Source organism: Panthera leo, chromosome B1, assembly GCF_018350215.1.
Source record: "Panthera leo isolate Ple1 chromosome B1, P.leo_Ple1_pat1.1, whole genome shotgun sequence".
NCBI lineage: Eukaryota > Metazoa > Chordata > Mammalia > Carnivora > Felidae > Panthera > Panthera leo.
The window spans coordinates 4,177,501-4,195,082 of record NC_056682.1 but is presented as its reverse complement, the minus strand read 5'-3'; the positions used below and the strand labels follow the sequence as shown (position 1 = coordinate 4,195,082).

General features: G+C 40.7%; 1 protein-coding gene across 1 annotated transcript in view; it reads left to right on the top strand.

The window, feature by feature from the left end:
* LOC122217279 (CUB and sushi domain-containing protein 1-like) overlaps positions 1 to 17,582 on the top strand; it is a 634,007-nt gene that overhangs the window by 210,059 nt on the left and 406,366 nt on the right. The window lies entirely within an intron of this gene.

Sequence of the window (17,582 nt, the reverse complement as noted above, 5' to 3'; positions counted from 1 at the left end):
AAATTCAAGAAACATAAGTTGTCATAGACCAGTATCGTCTTTGGATTACGCACAAGCAAAGTATTCACTGATTCTAGTATCAAAAAACATTTATTAGGGAGTAGGCTTTTCAGTGACACTGAATAAGGAAAAAAATAACCGAGTTATAGAAATACTCTAGAGTCTACCGAAAGTCAGAGGGCTAGCTAGCATTTATGTTTTCTAGCTATTTGGGGGATCATCTGAATGAAAAACAATTAGGCACATACAGCATGAGCTGGTATTCTAGGTAAACAGATGTAAAGAATTATAGATTTATAGCTTATATCTAAATATATGTAATATGCTTATATATACAAGCATCTAAGCACGTTTATTAAAACGTATAGATATCTGTACGTAATGTAGGATCTGGGAAGCATGGGCACTGTTAATAAGCAGTAGTCTGGGGCTGAGGTTGATTTTGAAGAACTTTCACCTTTTACTCTATATACTTTTTTCTTAACTTTTTAAAATTGTGTATTACTATTATAAAAATAAAGCATAACCAGCAAAACCTTTTAAAGGAAGTGCGTTTAGAAATGCCCCCACTTCTATCCCTGACATCAGGCACTGCCGTGAAAGTTTGCAGTGAGGTTGACTTCTCCTGTGAGCTCGCTCAAAACCGTGTTATAGAGGTTCTGCTGAATGGTGACAGAAGACAAATGACTGAGAGACAGGAAAGAATTTAGCCGCCTGGTTCAATAGCTCAAACTCTGGCCAGCATAGAAACAAAATGATTTTCCAGAGTCTCTTAGAAAAAACTATCCACAGAAATGACTCAAATTTATGTTGATTTTTCTTCTTTTGTTGAAGAACGATTTTGTTACTGTGCTTGTCTGTACAATGGTAGATTATGCCAGAGGCTGAAAGTAAGATTTATAAAGAAGGTTTCTGAAATTGTAACAAAATACAGAGACTCAGAGTCCTTTCCTTGATTTTCTGTTCACTTTTTAAAATATTTATTTTTTTTAATTCCAGTGTAATTATTGTACAGTGTTATATTAGCTTAAGCTATACAATAGCTAATAGTGACTCAACAATCCCATACACTAATCAGTGCTCATCACAAGTGCACTCTTTAATCTCTTTACCTATTTCCCCCCACCCACCCCCACCCACCCCCACCCACCCCCACCCACCCCCACCCACCTCCCTTCTGGTAATCATCAGTTCTCTATAGTTAAGAATCTTTTCTTGGTTTGTCCCCCTCTTTTTTCCTTTTATTTTGTTTCTTAAATTCCACATATAAGTGAAACCATATGATATTTGTCCTTCTCTGTCTTATTTTGCTCAGCATTATACTCTCTAGCTCCATCCACATTGTTGCAAATGGCAAGATTTCATTATTTTTCGATGGATGGGTAATACTTCATTGTATATATATATACCATACCTTCTTTATCCATTTAGCTATTGATGTATATTTGGGTTGCTCCTATATTTTGGCTATTTATTATAAATAATGCTGCAATAAACATAGGGGTGTATGTATCTTTTTGAATTAGTGTTTTCATATTCTCTAGGTAAATACCCAGTAGTAGAATTACTGGATTGTAGGGTAGTTCTAGTTTTAATTGTTTGAGGAAACTCCATAATGTTTTCCAGGGTGGCTGCACCAGTTTGCATTCCCACCAACAGTGCAAGAGGGTTCCTTTTCCTCCACATCCTCATCCATAGTTATTTCTTGTTTTGTTTTTGTTTTTGATTTTTGTTTTTTGTTTTAGCCATTCTTACAGGTGTGGGGTGATACCTTTTTGTGGTTTTGATTTGTATTTCTCCAATGATGAGTGATGTTGAGCATCTTTTCATGTTTCTGTTGGCCATCTGTATGTCTTCTTTAGAGAAATGTCTGTTCAGCTCTTCTGCCCATTCTTTAATTGAATTGTGTGTGTGTGTGTGTGTGTGTGTGTGTGTGTGTGTGTGTTGAATTGTGTAAGTTCCTTATATATTCTGGATACTAATCTCTTACTGGGTATGTCATTTGCAAGTATTTTCTTCCATTTAGTAGGTTTTCTTTTTGTTTTCCTGCTTGTTTCCTTTGCTGTGCAGAAGCTTTTTATTTTGATGTCATCCCAAGAGTTTACTTTTGCTTTTGTTTTCCTTATTCACTCTTTTCTTATTTACTCACTCTTCAGTATTTGCTTGAACACGGCTATTGGCCTGAACTGTGATACATACAAAATTAGTAAAATCGATGGCAACACAGTATCTGTTATTATTGACTTTATTCTCAGAAAATAAGCATAAATATAGCATTGTTTTTGGAATAGTCACATGGTCAAGAAAAAATTACAAAAATGCATCTTAGAACTTATATTAGATACATTTATTTCAACAAATATTTTAAAATGATTTAGTTTTTAAAAATAATGTACTCCCATAATAAAAAATTCAAAAAGCAGAAACAAAAGAATACAGTGAAATTCTCTTTCCCTATCCTGTAAAGCTCCTGCCTCTTTCTCTTCAAAGATGACCGTGGCATCTATCCAAATTATGTATGTGCGTGTGTGTTAGCAGTGACACAGAGGAATGCATTTGTATATATGTTTATATATAGAAGCAGACAGAGAACATTTGCCAAGATAGATGTTTTGTGTGTGAACAAGGTGAAGAAGCATTTTACCTGTAGGATGAGGTGATAGATACGTATGAGTGTTTGTATGTGTATGCAGTTTCTTATGTCTTTCTTTTATTCATTTTATCAGTGACTAAATACATTGCCATTTATGTAATTTATCCCCAATTAATGGACTTTTAAGTTGACTCACATTCTGATGATAGTAACAATGCTTTGATAATGTTATAAATATATAAATACACATAAAAATATATAACATATATAAATAAAAATAAATAATGTAGACAATTCTTCAGTAGTATTATACACATATAAATATATAATATATAAGTATAAATAGATTTCCACATTTTAAATCTTGAAAGATATGTCTAAATTAGTAAAAAAAAAAAGTTAAACTTGCCCTTCTGAAAGAATGTGCAGTATCCTTATCAAAACTATGTTTTGAAATGTCGACTACTGCTCTTTTACATGTATTATTTTTACATTGAGATGTTTAATTCTTATGAAAATAAAAATATGTAGAAATGCCACAGTCGATAATGGGTCCAGGGCATCATACTAATTCATTTATGGAAACTCGCAAGCATACAATGTTGGCCACTATTGTATTTGCTAAACATTTTGGAGTTCTCCTCATACTGTCCTATCATCTTCGAGAGATATTTTTTATGAATTTCTTTGATTTTGGGACCTTGGATTTACTCCTCTTATCCAAGTCAGTATTTGTGTATCTAGGCTTCCTCATCAACAACATAAGAGTGATTTGTATTCTCTCTTTGCTTTACTATTAAAGAGCTGAGAATTAAATTTGAAGCCCGCCTTTAGTAAATGCAGGCCTTTAAAATGTCCATTCCCACATAACCAAATGCTGGTTTGCCTTACAATCTTTTTTTTAACCTTGAAATAGGTGAATAAATAACTATTCACAGTGGCAAATATGGTGAAAAATATATTCTTCTAAATACTTACATATTTACGTATAAACACTTCCCTATACACTTACAAATATGTATGAAACTATAGTAGCTTACTATTCAAATGTGAGAAAGTGGAAAAATTGGAAAGGGTGTTAGAAGTTAAATGAAAAGAATCACTGGATTATTGAAGATTTTATTAAGTAATGAGCTTATGTGAAACAGTTTAATAATACACAACATTATATAGTAATACACATTTTTCAGTTTCCTTAATTTGAAAAAAGCACACTGAACATGTCGATTGCTGTGCTAATTTTGGCCTCAGTAAAAATTTATTTTCAATTTTCAGTTGTTTTAAGTTTGAGAAAAATCATATACTTCAATTGAGTTTAAATGATAATTTTATTAATTGAAGCAAATTAGCAAAGCATTAAGGAGGGTATACATGATTAATTAATTTTGTCTTTATGAATTAATTGGCATGACCCACATAAGGGTGATGAAATTAGGTTGGCAGCAGTAAGGTCTATAGTGGCTGAGATCAATGAAGAACACGTGGTATGTAATTTAGCACAAAAATGAAAATGTACCCCAAATACCTACAGCTGATGAAGTACCCAGAATTGCACATTGTTTTATTTATGGAAACTTTCAAGTGTCTATCGTCACATATACGTATTTAAACTCTGTTAGAACGAGTATTTGCTGTTTTAATGCTTTTAAGAGAACACAATATTCAGATAATACAACCCTTTTAATTTCAAGAATTAGATCTTGAATAATAAAGTCTTTTTGATCCTTAAAATGACTTGTGAATGAAGGCAGCTGATTTGAATGGTTTCATTTGTAGCCAAATATTTGCAGGTGGTTTTGGGTAATCTCAATTGAGTATTAAGGCCACGGAAGTTTGCATAAGTGGTTCAATCTCCAGGAGTTCCGGGTAAATACTAAGTCCTCAATGGGATAATGTGGGTATAAAATGATAGGAAGTTACTATGCACAAAATCTCTCTGCAGGGCTCCGCAAACTCCTGTCGGCTTAGAGATGGAAAGTGAGATACATGAATCAAGCTGGGACTTTCTCATTGTGTCTTCCTCGAGTAGGTGCTGCAGAACCAAATATTGGTCTATTGCTGTGTTGCACAATGTGCATTCAGCATCATGTGAATGGGTTGAGTTTAAGTATCCGCCAACTTCGCCTGTATTTATTGTTTGGTGGCATGCTTCAGTAAGAAAGGGATGAGAGAGGAAAGAGTCCAGAGTCTGGAGATTTGGTCCTGTCTGAGATGCTACATCTGTGAGCATTAGGCACACAACAGATGTGTGCCTTCCCTAAGGTCTTAGAGAACTCCTCCCTAAAGAGTAAGGGTTCTTAGGCAAGATTATTTTAGGACATTCTTGAAAATCTAACTATCTGAATGTGTATGACTTTTTTTTTTTTAATTAGCAGTATCCAAATGAATAAACACACTCAAACTTTTTCCTGGAATGCAAGATGGCGTGATAGAAAGAGGCCAACGTGGAGTCCAGACGAGCTGAGAGTGCACAGTGGCTATCCTTGATAACAAAGAACATTTGGACTAATCCTTGCCCACATTAAATGGGAGAGAAGTCATTTCACTGAGTTTCTGTAAGAATTTAAGAAAAAAATTTATGGAAAACTCTTGGAGAATTAGTTTAAGCAGGTTCAAGTGCCTCCCTGGCAGTTAGATTCTCAGGTGAGGCCCTTTGAGTTCTAAGCATATGGAATGGGCTATGGGTGGACCTCCGCCATTTTACAGGTGAGCCCATTGGTCCAACAACATGGCCCATGATTGACTACCCTGCTTGTCACTGGCAGAGATGAGAGCCAAATACATACCTTCCTCTCTTGGTACCACAAACACTGAACTCAGAAGCAGCCTCAGTAATTGCATATGAAATAATACAAAGTATTGTAACAAGATATGCTACGACTCTTTCATACATTAGATGAAAATAAGACTCCTTTGTGTAACTGTGGGTTTCAGGCTGGGAAACTGATAGAATATGGAAAAAAAATCCTAAATTCTGTTCCAAGTACCTGCAGACACCTGTAGTACATACGGGGAACAATCACAAACATATACGTAGGGCTGGGTGAAAGAAATCTTGAAAGGAAAAAGTTCATGTTATTTCTTTTTTGTGAACATGTTTCCAATTTTCTGGGTAATTTAATCATTACTAGAAAATGGGGCTCAATTTCTGCACTGTTCACCTTTAGGTTTTCCAGAAATGCCTCAAAATTTATTTCATTTTCAAAATCAACTTAGATCTCTCTCTCCAACTAACCCCTCATTAGCCAGCTACTTGAAAGAAAGATTACTTTTCCCTATTGTCTTGTTTCAAAAATAATTCTGTAGTCTGAGATCTTGGTCATTCATCCATTTTGGTGAGAGAACAAGGTTTTCCTTTGTTTTGTTTGATTGTGTTTGCCATTTCCAGAACAGAATGCCTACAAGAATTCTCTGGACGGAAACTAACATTATTTTTTTCCATTAACTAGGTATCCCATAGAATATCATGTTAGATGACCTTGAGGAAAAACCAGTGGACTCATGCCCTGGAGAACAATGAATGAGGGTGGCCACGGAAGACTAAATAGGGAACACGGGAGACCCATTTCCTGAACTTACTTGAGTCACGTTATGGAGTGTGCAGGCACTTAACCTCTATAATAAGGAGAGGTCGATGCCATCATCATACACTGAGCAAACAAATCTTAATGCAAGGTGGATCTTTAAAATATTCTTATTCGAGGGGCGCCTGGGTGGCTCAGTCGGTTAAGCATCCGACTTCAGCCCAGGTCATGATCTCACGTCCGTGAGTTCGAGCCCCGCGTCGGGCTCTGTGCTGACAGTGCAGAGCCTGGAGCCTGTTTCAGATTCTGTGTCTCCCTCTCTCTCTGACCCTCCCCCATTCATGCTCTGTCTCTCTCTTCTCAAAAATAAATAAACGTTAAAAAAAATTTTTTTAAATATTCTTATTCGAATAAGAGCTAATTTTCCTCTACAGCAAGATGGCACTATGCGGGGGCAACCTTAAATACCACCGACAGCAAGTTCGTGTAAAACAGTGGCATCTTCAAGTCTCAACCTCTCAGTTCGTGATACTTCTATTTCTTACGGTAAAATGAAGGCTACCTTCACTTCAGTGGGACATGTTAGTTTTAGTCTGCAACCTTGGAATTATATATCTGTGACTGACCTCCACTTGATCATCTTTTTTAATAAGCTGCCGTGAAACTAACATCTTCATCATCTTCTTTGTGATAGACAACGGTGGATGGTAGATGGTGATGGATGGGAACCCAAGGCTAGCAACATAGAGTTTGGTTACCATTCGAAGCATTTCCCCTCAAAGCTACCTGTGATGCCTCCTTTACCTCCCTGCTTCACAGTGTCTATCCCTGGTGAGACTCAGTTTACAGTCACAAGCTGGCTGGAGTGGGGGGGGGGCGGGGTCCGTCCAGGGGCAATGTGACGTTCTTCCTTTAGCTGACATAGTGTGGGGCTTCTGTTGGGCCATAGCAAAGACCGCTCTTCCCGCAGGCACCCGCCTGCCCCCCCAGCATCTGGAACCCATCACCAGAACGCTCCAGGCGTTGTCTGCTGCTAAAACCTGACTCTCCCCACAGGGAAGCGTCCTGCTCACTTTCATTGGCCACCTGTCCTGTGCAGCGAAGGGTTTTACAATTAGTTTCCAGATACCGATGTGTGCGTCTGGAGGCTCAGTGCTCTAAGCAGAGGCACACGATAGGAATGACAGGAAGTTGGGGAAGGTGGGTGGTCCGGTCAACAATTTTCCCGGAAGCCTGTGATTACGTTAGCACACTGTACAAACTCCAGACCTGCATGGTGACTACTCTGGAAAGGATGTCACACTCCTGAACCTGTACATTTTAGTCTAATAACTGAAATCACACCTTGATACTTGATAATCCTGTATCGTAGGTGTCTCCTAGTAAGAGTCTCAAAATTAGGTGTGAGACGATTACTCGTAGACACATAGGAGAAAAAGGATGTCACTGACAAAAGGTAGATTCCCCCAGCCAAGGTTTATTTTTCCAAAATTCAAAGTGGCCAGAGGCGCCTGGGTGGCTCAGTCTGTTAAGTGTCCGACTCTTGGTTTCGGCTCAGGTCATGATCGCATGGTTCTTGAGTTCGAGCCTGCTCAGAGTCTGCTTGGGATTGTCTGTCTGTCTGTCCCTCTCCCTTTCTCTCTCCATCCCTGCCCCGCTCGCATGCCTGCGTGTGCACATACACTCTCTCTCTCAAAATAAATGAACTTAAAAAAAAATCAAAGTGGCCAATGTATTTACACTTCAATTTACAGCCTGTATTTGAGCCCTAATATCTCTTTTTTAATACTAATCATGGATAGCTAATACTTTAAAAATCTCATTGTTCCTCCTTATTTCTAGCACCTGCTATTAGCTGGTTACCTTTGCACAGCACCCGTGTATATAACCTGGGAGGCTATCTAAATTAGACTCTCATCAACAGCAGAGGGTTCTTGAATTTCTCCCAGATAGATGAAAGGGCGAAAAAATGTAGGTGATTAGAATACATGCCTTTTTCTATAGGAAATAATTGGTGGGGAGCGCAGGAGGGCGCAAGCAGGAGAGGGGCGAGGCTGTGTGTTTGACGTTCAGCCTGAGAATCAAAGACCCAAGCTGCAAGCAGAGTGTGGTTCACTCTGTACCTTGGGAAGGGAGGTGGGTAAATGAGATTAGGAAAGTTCTTCCTTGCGGCGCTGGGCTGCTCAGCGAGGGGAAGCATCGCGATCCCAGGGTTTGTGAGTTCGAGCCCAGCACAGAGCCTGCTTGGGGTTCTGTCTCTCTCTCTTTCTCTGCCCCACCCTCTTAAAAGAATTCTTGCTTATTCTTCTACTCAGCGGCAGTGTTTGATTTGCTTTGAAGACTACTCAGTGGATGACTTCCTCCTTCCTCTGCTTTCATGTATTAAGGGCCCTTTTGCTCCTTTGGTTCTGTTTATGGGAGGTGTGGGGACACCAGCAGGGCGGGCTCTTGAGGGCTAGAGCTGAGTTCAGACAGTGGGCTTCTGCTGTCAGATCTTCACCCTTGGGGTTCCCCCCGGAGACACTTGAACTTCCCTGTCCTTGTGGCTAAAAGAACTCAAGCTGCTGAGACCTGAGAGGTGAGCCCCTGTCCTTGAGCCTGCTGTCACTACGCTCCGCAAGCTGTGCTGTTTTGTCACATCTCCCTTCTGCCCTCACGACTTCTGTAATATCGCCCAAGGACTTTCCCTCTGCCCATGTGCATTCCATTTCTGTCTGGTTTTCCTTTTCCCAGGCGCAGTCACATTTTACCTTGGAAAAGAGATCTGTAAACTGTGCACATTCGAACCCCGTCTATTCCTTCATGAGGGTGCCGGGAATAGTCTTTTCTGATCAAGGGATGGGAATTTTTCATCTTCACAAACCAGGGAAACATTTAGCGCTCGGATAGGTTTGGGCATAAGGAAAATGAGACACTTCCCTTCCCTTTGTAACAAAATAAAGTCAGGAGAGTTGCCTTTATTAAATTTTCCTTTTGTGGTTTAAACTTGTACACGTGAACCTGCCCTTCTTCAGCTGGTCTGTGGAGGGAGCTTGCTAGTGGCGGGGGGGGGGGGGGGTGGGCGACACAGTTTTCAACAGGAGTGATTGTCCCCTTTGGCTGGACTTAACTGCCAGCGAGTTACCCTCCCAGGGTTTGCCTTCAATATCTTCCCTACTCTTTGCTCAAAGCTCGCTTCTTCTATCATTGTGTCCACAATGATTCCATGTCAACAGTCTGATCATCTGCGTGTATATGATGCTGTTCTGATGAAGGCCCAATTATTTGTTGTTCCCCAATCAGTAATCGAAGTCACTTCTTGGCTCAGTGTTTCTTCTCCCCTATGATTCCAGTTTGAAATCCCTCCTGTTCCCAGAGCTCAAAAGGCAGGCTCTAGAGAGAGACCCCTGGTTTGAATATTGGCTCTAGTCCTCACTCACTGTGTGGTCTTAGACAGCATTACTGAAGATGTCTGAGGCTGAACCCCCTCACCTGCAAAGCAATTTTGGGGATTGTACGTGAATGTGGCAAAGTCCAAACAGTGATGGGCATTTAGTAACTGCTCAGTAAGGTTGGCTGGCATCAGAGTTGAGGTGTGTGTGTGTGTGTGTGTGTGTGTGTTTACCTGTGTTGTAACCCACTTCTAGAAAATCCACTCAACGTGATACCCTTCCTGACATATAATGATCACTTGTTCAGGGTCAGGGAAGGGAATTCTGCAGCCAGTCCTTTGAATGCATTATTTCAGCCCTGCTGAGCTCTGGCCAAGGCAACAGCTACCAGCAAGAAACAGACTAGGTCCTTGTGAGTTTACTGTTCTCTGCTAAGCCACTCGATGAAACTGTTGTATTCAAGGTTTGTTGTTCCAAGTTTTTCAAAATAATTACTAGTCACCTTTTATTCATACAACAAATGATTTCTTTTGCTCTTTTTAATGTTTATTATTTTTGAGACAGAGACAGAAAGAGAGAGAGGGAGAGAGAAAAAGTGGCGGAGGGGCAGAGAGAGAGGGAGACAGAGGATCCCAGGTATTCAAACCAGGGGTCTCTCTCTAGAGCCTGCCTTTTGAGCTCTGGAAACAGGAGGGATTTCAAACTGGAATCATAGGGGAGAAGAAATACTGAGCCAAGAAGTGGCTTCGATTACTGATTGAGGAACAACAAATAATTGGGCTCTGTGCTGACAGCAGCAAGCCTGATGTGGGACTTGAACTCATGAACCGTGAGGTCATGACGTGAGCCGAAGTCAGTAGCTCAGTCGACTAAGCCCCCCAGGCGCGCTGATTTCTTTTCTGAATAGGCAGAATTTCTAGATTCTCGTCCTGTCTCTGTCTGCTATAGTTTGTGAAATTTACCAAAGCCCTGAGGGTGTTCTCACAGCTCTTCTGAGAATTCATCAGATATGTGTGGAAGTGTGTATAAATATAGATCATTTTATAGCCTTTGAAAAAATACAATGTTTATTTGAAATTATTTCCCTTTACACAATCGTTACATAAGATTTATTTTTTTTACATGAGGGTTTAAATTTTTTAACTTTATTTTTTTGAGAAAGAGAGTGTATTAGCATGCACAGCCATGAGTGGGGGAGGGGCAGAGAGAGAGAGAGAGAGAGAGAGAGAGAGAGAGTCCCAAGCATGTTCCTTGCTGTCAGTGCAGAGCCCGATGCGGGGCTGGAACACACAAACCCTGAGATCATGACCTGAGCTGAAATCAAGAGTCAGATGTTTAACCGACAGAGCCCCCCAGGCACCCCTCAGATATTTAAAAAGTATATAAAAAGTGCATATAAATATCATCAATTCCACCACAGAAATGGCAAATGTAATCTGCCTAGTGCCTCATTTGGTCTGTGTACTTCATGAACTCCAGAAGCATGTGCTGTATTTCTCATACGCACCAGACCCATTAAAAAACCTCGGTTTTCCAGATTGTTAGAAGGGGTTCTTCAATTCCGTGTCAGGATGCCCAGATTCTCCTCTTTCTCTCTTCTTTTCCTCCATTCAGGTGGCTTCTGATTGTTGTCTAGGCAGCCACTCTACCCGTTTACAGCAGAAGGGTCAGAGAATGTCCTGGGATGGGGCTGTTGTAGAGTCAGGAGTTCCAAAGCCTCTCACTCTTTTTTCTCTCTCCCCCCTCCTGCCCTGGATCTTTTATATCCTTTGTGCTTCATTTTCTCTCCCTCTCTCTGTCTCCCTCCCTCCCTCCCTCCCTTCCTTCCCTCCCTTTGTGTGTGTGTATGCACGTGTAATTTTAAATGCAGTGGATTCCACCTAACTACTGGGTTTGAATTTCAGTTTTACGGAAGTTAGGTTCACAATCAAGAACGAAATCTGTTTCAAATTATTCTGGGTCAGATATCACAGTAAAATAAGTACATGTACACGTCTTTTATCAGGTCCTTGAGTGATTTTCCTAATATCATTGAGACTCTAATAAACTCTAGATGATTGCCTAATCCCGTCACCTGCCAACCAGGGATTCAAAGGGGGCCTTGGCTGATCTTTCACGGTCAGGCTGTGTGTTAGATGAGCATTGAATACAGTACTCCTCAGATGAGAAAATAAAGCAGGGACCTTGTGAGTGTTCTAGGTAGCACAGGGCTTATCTAACACCCTAACATGGAACCGTGGTGTATCTGGTTTAAACAGATGGAAAAGATCTTGCTGGAAAAATCCTCCTAAAGGATTTTGCACTAGAAAGACAATTTATGGATCTTATCACTCAGTGGAGATGATGTCAATGGCACAGAAGGCTCCAGAGTCGAGGAGAACACTGGAGTAAAGTACTTACAATCATATTTACGAGTAGGAAAATGCCGTTACTATTTTAATGTTATTTATAAATGATGCCGTTTCTACTGTCACAATAAAGTCACGTCGAGAGGATGGTCTTTCATGCTTGGGGGCAAAATCTGCTTAGATTTTTGTTTCCAGTGTATTACAGACACCGCAATTATGAAATAACTTTCTCAAAATAACTTGATGCAGCGATAGAAAAAGAGGATCAGTGGAATTAATTCTTGGCAAATTTGTTTAGAATGCAACTTGGGAAAAATTTATTTTTTCTTCCAGAGGCACTTTTATTACTGTAGCGCTTGAGAGCGAGTGAGCTCCCTCAGGGGAAAATATTTAATAGTGCGATAAGGTGTACCGAGTGTCCTAAGTCACCATGACCACATGAGGGTCCGCTCAGGGTCCTGGGAAGAAGTAACCCACTAAACACACTAAGTGACTGGGATATGAGCCGTTGAGTGGTACATGTGGAGCTCAAAGCTTTGTTATTATTATTTATTATGGCATAAATCTCTTAGGAAGGCAAGCTGTAAGTTAAAAAAAAATGCAGTGGTTTAATTGCTATATTTATAAAGGATTAAGGCACCAAAACAAGAAATGTGATTTTAGAACGTTTTTCCTCCAAAGCACTGAACACCGGGTGAGAGACCTGTACCTAACTCCTGGGAAAAACGTGGCATCCGACTCACAAAATTAGCTCTGCCACAGCATTGGCAGACCAGAGTGGGACACACTGGATAGAGCTGCACAGAGGCTTGTTTTCTGGAACTAGAGCAATCGGTATAATTAAAAGAATTTCCATGGTTTTGTTTCATTCCCTTATTTGTTTAGTCCCTCTCTGAGGGGAGAGGGTCATGAGGATATTTTAACAAGTGGGCTGCAGTCCCCTCCTGGGGGCTCCTGGGGTGGCCATGGACCACAGTGAGCATGTGCCTGCCTTCCGGGGCTTCCTTTCCTTCTGACCCTAGGGGGCCCGGCCCTAGGGGACCCAGTGCCAAGGTCCCTCATTCCTTTCTCATGTCTAGCCTACACTTGGTCTCTTCCAATGCCCACCCAGTCCTCTGCGATGAAGGGAGTCTTACTGTTTTTCAACTCTCTGACCCAACTTGGATTCTATAAATCAAATTACAGTAATTTCTTCATGTTTTGTAGTCGCTTGAAAGAATAGGCAAAAAGTCAAACTCGTCCACTGTTTATAAAACAGTTTGAAGCCAGGGAGTTTGGTGTTCCCTCATTCATGAGAACTATACTTTGTATATGTATATGCATATGCGTGCACGCGTACATCTATAGGTACACACGCACAGAGCTTTTGAAAAGCAACGAAGCCAAAATTATCAGGATAAATTAGACAGAATATTCTCATTATCAAGAAGGCTGCTAGAAATACCATGACATTTTCAAAATGTAATCAAATACATTAAGGTAAGAGAGATGTGATCCTTTTAGAGAGCACAATCTGTCTCCCGCACATAACTTCGGATAAGAAAGTTGAATATGACTTATGTCATCAACTGTGTGTGTGTGTGTGTGTGTGTGTGTGTGTGCGCACGCTTTTCAATTCTTGTTTTTAAGAGCTCTGTAAATTTTATACATGTCAGTCTTCATAGATGTGAAAAAAAATCACTGAATTTTCTGGAGTATGTATGTTGTTTAAAGCAACTTTAATATAGGCACTTTATCAAATAAATTATGAGGGGTGCCTGGGTGGCTCAGTCAGTTGAGCATCCAGCTTCAGCTCGGGTCATGATCTCACGGTGTGAGTTCGAGCCCCGTGTCGGGCTCTGTGCTGACACCTTGGAGCCTATTTTGTATTCTGTCTCTCTCTCTCTCTCTCTCTCTCTCTCTCTCTCTCTCTGCTCCTGCCCTGCTCGTGCTCTGTCTCTCTCTCACAAATAAATAAATAAACATTAAAAAAATTGTATCAAATAAATTATGAGGACCCTTTCTAGCTTATTACAGCAAAAGTACACTATTGCATAGGTATATGTCCCTTCATTCTTAGATATGTAGATATGAATACATATCTCTGCTAGACATATGATTCTTTATTCCTGAAGTTAGTGTGGAAAATTATTTCAAAATGGCACCAGTAAATCACTTAGGTATTCCTTCTGTGTTATCACTTAACAGGCAGATAACAAGCTACCTAGAATGGCTTAATTCCCAGTAAGCACTAGACGACAGGAGATCTCTTGACTCATTGGACAAGAGGTAGTTGTCTTACTACAAGATGCCCCGATCTTCCTTTGTTAAAGTGGATTGCTCTCCTGGTTCTGTTGTATTACTTGTCGTTAAGTGAGCGGAGAGCAGGAGAGCATGAAATCTTTTCTTAGGCTCTTGTAAAGGCAGGATTTTACAAAATGTTTTGCCTCTAGACTCTCTTGGTCTGCTAATAATCACAACTTAGCATTGTTAGAAACTCAGTGTCAGGCTAGGATAAAGTAATAAAACCAGATGACTAAATCGCTTTCTTGTTCCTGAATCAAACCCAGTGCAAATAGATGTGACGAGAACGCGTCAAGGGAGACGAGCAGCCCCGACTGCTCACACCGTGTCTGCACTTGGGCTTGTCTAGTAAAAACAAGACTTGGAGCTTGAATTTCTTGATGACCGTGACAGTGAAGAATACTACCAAGTAAAGTACGGTAAAAAGAAAATACAGTAGCTTCTTCAAATATCTTTACACCTGAGCCCATCTACTGACATTCCACAGAGGCCAAAACATTTTGAAAATCTTAAAGAAAGTAAAAGTATTTCACTCAGTCTTTGACCAAGAAGGGTTCAATAAACCGATGGCCCCTGAGTTTAAAACCCAATACCATTTTTTTAGCAACCCAGAATTACATAAAGGCTTGAAGGTGTATATTTATGGCCTCTATGTTATGATAAAAATGTGTAATTGAAATCGATCCTGTGTGTTGATTTGTGTATTTTGTCTTAATTGTTAGAAATAAGTGATATGTTGAGCAGAACAGAAAAAATAAATAGGCATTATTTTGAAAGGTCAGAAGTTAAGATGTGATCATAACATATAATTTCTTTAATTGGATTTTATAGTAATTTCTACACAGATTCCTCCCTGAGTGAGGGCAGAAATTTTCATTTGGTCAGGTCTAGGCAGATTCTGTCATTTCAGTGTGGATGTGTGCAGAGGAAAGGGTGAGTGTGTTTGTGTATGAACACGTGGTGGGGGTGTGGTTGTATGTGTGGTGTGTGTGGATATGTAAGTGTAGGTGGGTGAGTGTGTGTGTGATCTTTTCTAGGTGGTACCTAAATCCAAGGGTCGTGCATGACCCCGAAGCACCAGGAGTAAATGGGGCACCCGGTGTCTGCCTTCTCCTGACACAATCTGAGATGGAATTCATGTAGGTCCTTGTCGGGAGCGCCTAGACAGGCTCGCAGCAGCCAAGCTGGCCGCACCAGTCAGGTGTTCTCGTATACTCAGGGCCATGAAGGAATCGCCTCTTTACCTGTCTTGGATTGCAGACTTTTTTTTTTAAGTTTGTTTATTTATTTTATTTTGAGAGAGAGGGAGGGAGGGAGGGAGAGAGAGGGAGAGAGGGAGAGAGAGAGAGGGAGAGAGGGAGAGAGGGAGAGAGGGAGAGAGAGAATCTCAAGCAGGCTCTGCACTGTAAGCATGGAGCCCGACTCGACGCTCGAACTCATGACCTGTGAGATCATGACCTGAGCTGAAATCAGGAGTCGGACGCCTAACTGACTGAGCCCCCTGGGCGCCCTGGATTGCAGAGTCTTTAGATTGCTCTTGCGCTCTGATGTGTCATCATGAGCTGTTTGCACTTAGACATACCCTGCTGCCCTCACGCACATCGCCCGGCGCCTGGCCTGTTCTGGCCTGAGGGGCTCTTCACGAGGGCGGCCCCCTCACAGGGCTCCACCTGCAACAGGAATCAGCCTCGCTAGGTAGGTTCTTCTGCCCGCGTCAGCTCTCCCAGGGACATGCCGATGTTGCAGATCGCTTCTTGCTTCCCAAACTGTGCTCGTCCCTGCACCACGAAACCGCTATCAGGTCTCTACGGAAGGGGGATGATCCTGTACTCGTTCAGATTTACTGTTTGTGCCATGAGCCTTAAGCCCTGACATTTTAAACCATAAACAGAGCTGTCGAAGCTCCACGTTTCAAGAGCCTGTTCAAAAGCCATGAACTTGATTCTTTGCTCATTACATTCAGAGGTAATTACTTTCTGAAAAGGAGAAGGTCCAGTGTGGGGGAAGCAGGGTGGGGAAGAGAAAATAAATGAACATCTTAATACTTTATCCCACTGGACAAATCACATTGAAATGGCCAAGTGGCAAAACCACTGGCTCGGAAGGAAGATGGGCTCAGTTTTCGGTGTGTGCCTGGCTCTGGCCAAGTCATTGAGTCTCTCTCATCATCATTTCTTTGCCCCATAAAATAAAGAGCTGAAATAACTGACATTTAATGTTTAATGTCACTTCTTTAAAATTCTGCTCTAATACAGAGCGCTCTTCTGTACCTATAACTAATCCTGGAAAAATTCTAATGCATGACATTGAATAACTTTCAGCAAATAATTAGTTAACTTCAAAGGGCACGCCTGGTAGCTGGAAATATAAAACTAAGCAATCCACCAACAATGCATTCTGTTTTCTTATTATTCAACGTAAGGATATGTCACGTCGAAATTAGTCCCAGTCTTTCTGCCACATGGATAGGTGACTGTGAGATTGTTGTTTCTATTACAGTATAGTTCATTTTATTTACAGGCAGTTTTATCACCTTGTAATATAATTATTACCTAATCATGTGATGAGGTGGAAAACACTTTTTAAATTCTAATGTATACTTTTTTTTAATGTTTATTTATTTTTAAGGAAAAGAGAGACAGAGCATGAGCAGGGAGGGGTAGAGAGAGAGGGAGACACAGAATCCAAAACAGGATCCTCAGAGCCTGGTGTGGGGCTGAACTCACGAACCATGAGATCATGACCTGAGCCGAAGTCGGACGCTGAACCGACTGAGCCACCCAGGCGGCCCTGTATACCTTTTTAATTTAGGGGTGATATCTACCTGTTTGAGTTCCTGCACTATTTTTTAAACACTGAAAAGGAAGTTTTGGGGTTACTGGAGACCATCACGAATTTCTTATTTTGTTGAACATTCAGTGGTTACCAAAAACTTGATGTATATCACCGTATCCCCACCATCAAATCTGGCTGCTATGACACTTCTGGGTGGATTATTTTCATTTACTTCCAGAATATTCCATGTCTTTTTTTTTTATCCTTCACTTTAGACTATAAGCTTCTTGAATGCCTAAATGTGTTGATCCTGATCATGACTCTGGTCGATGTCCAGGAAATATTTTGAATGAGTAAAAATTCGATTCTCATTACCCAGTGTTGTGCTTCAAACTAAACATATGGTTATGTTCAGGCTGCAATAAAACAACCAGAGAGCCACTAAATCTTAGAATAGTAATAATAACCACACAATGGATGTTTTTTAAAGAAAGCACAAAGCCTCATATTTTATTCTGTGGCATGAAAACTCTTCCCAGTAATAGTAAGAGGACCAATACTTGAGCACCACAGACAGAGATGGATTATTAAAATTCTGAATTACCAAATAGTGTAATTAACTGCTTTGTGGGGTCTTTGGTTCCCAGCCTTGGATGTATTTACACAGGCCTCGGGCAGTGGTTAAGTG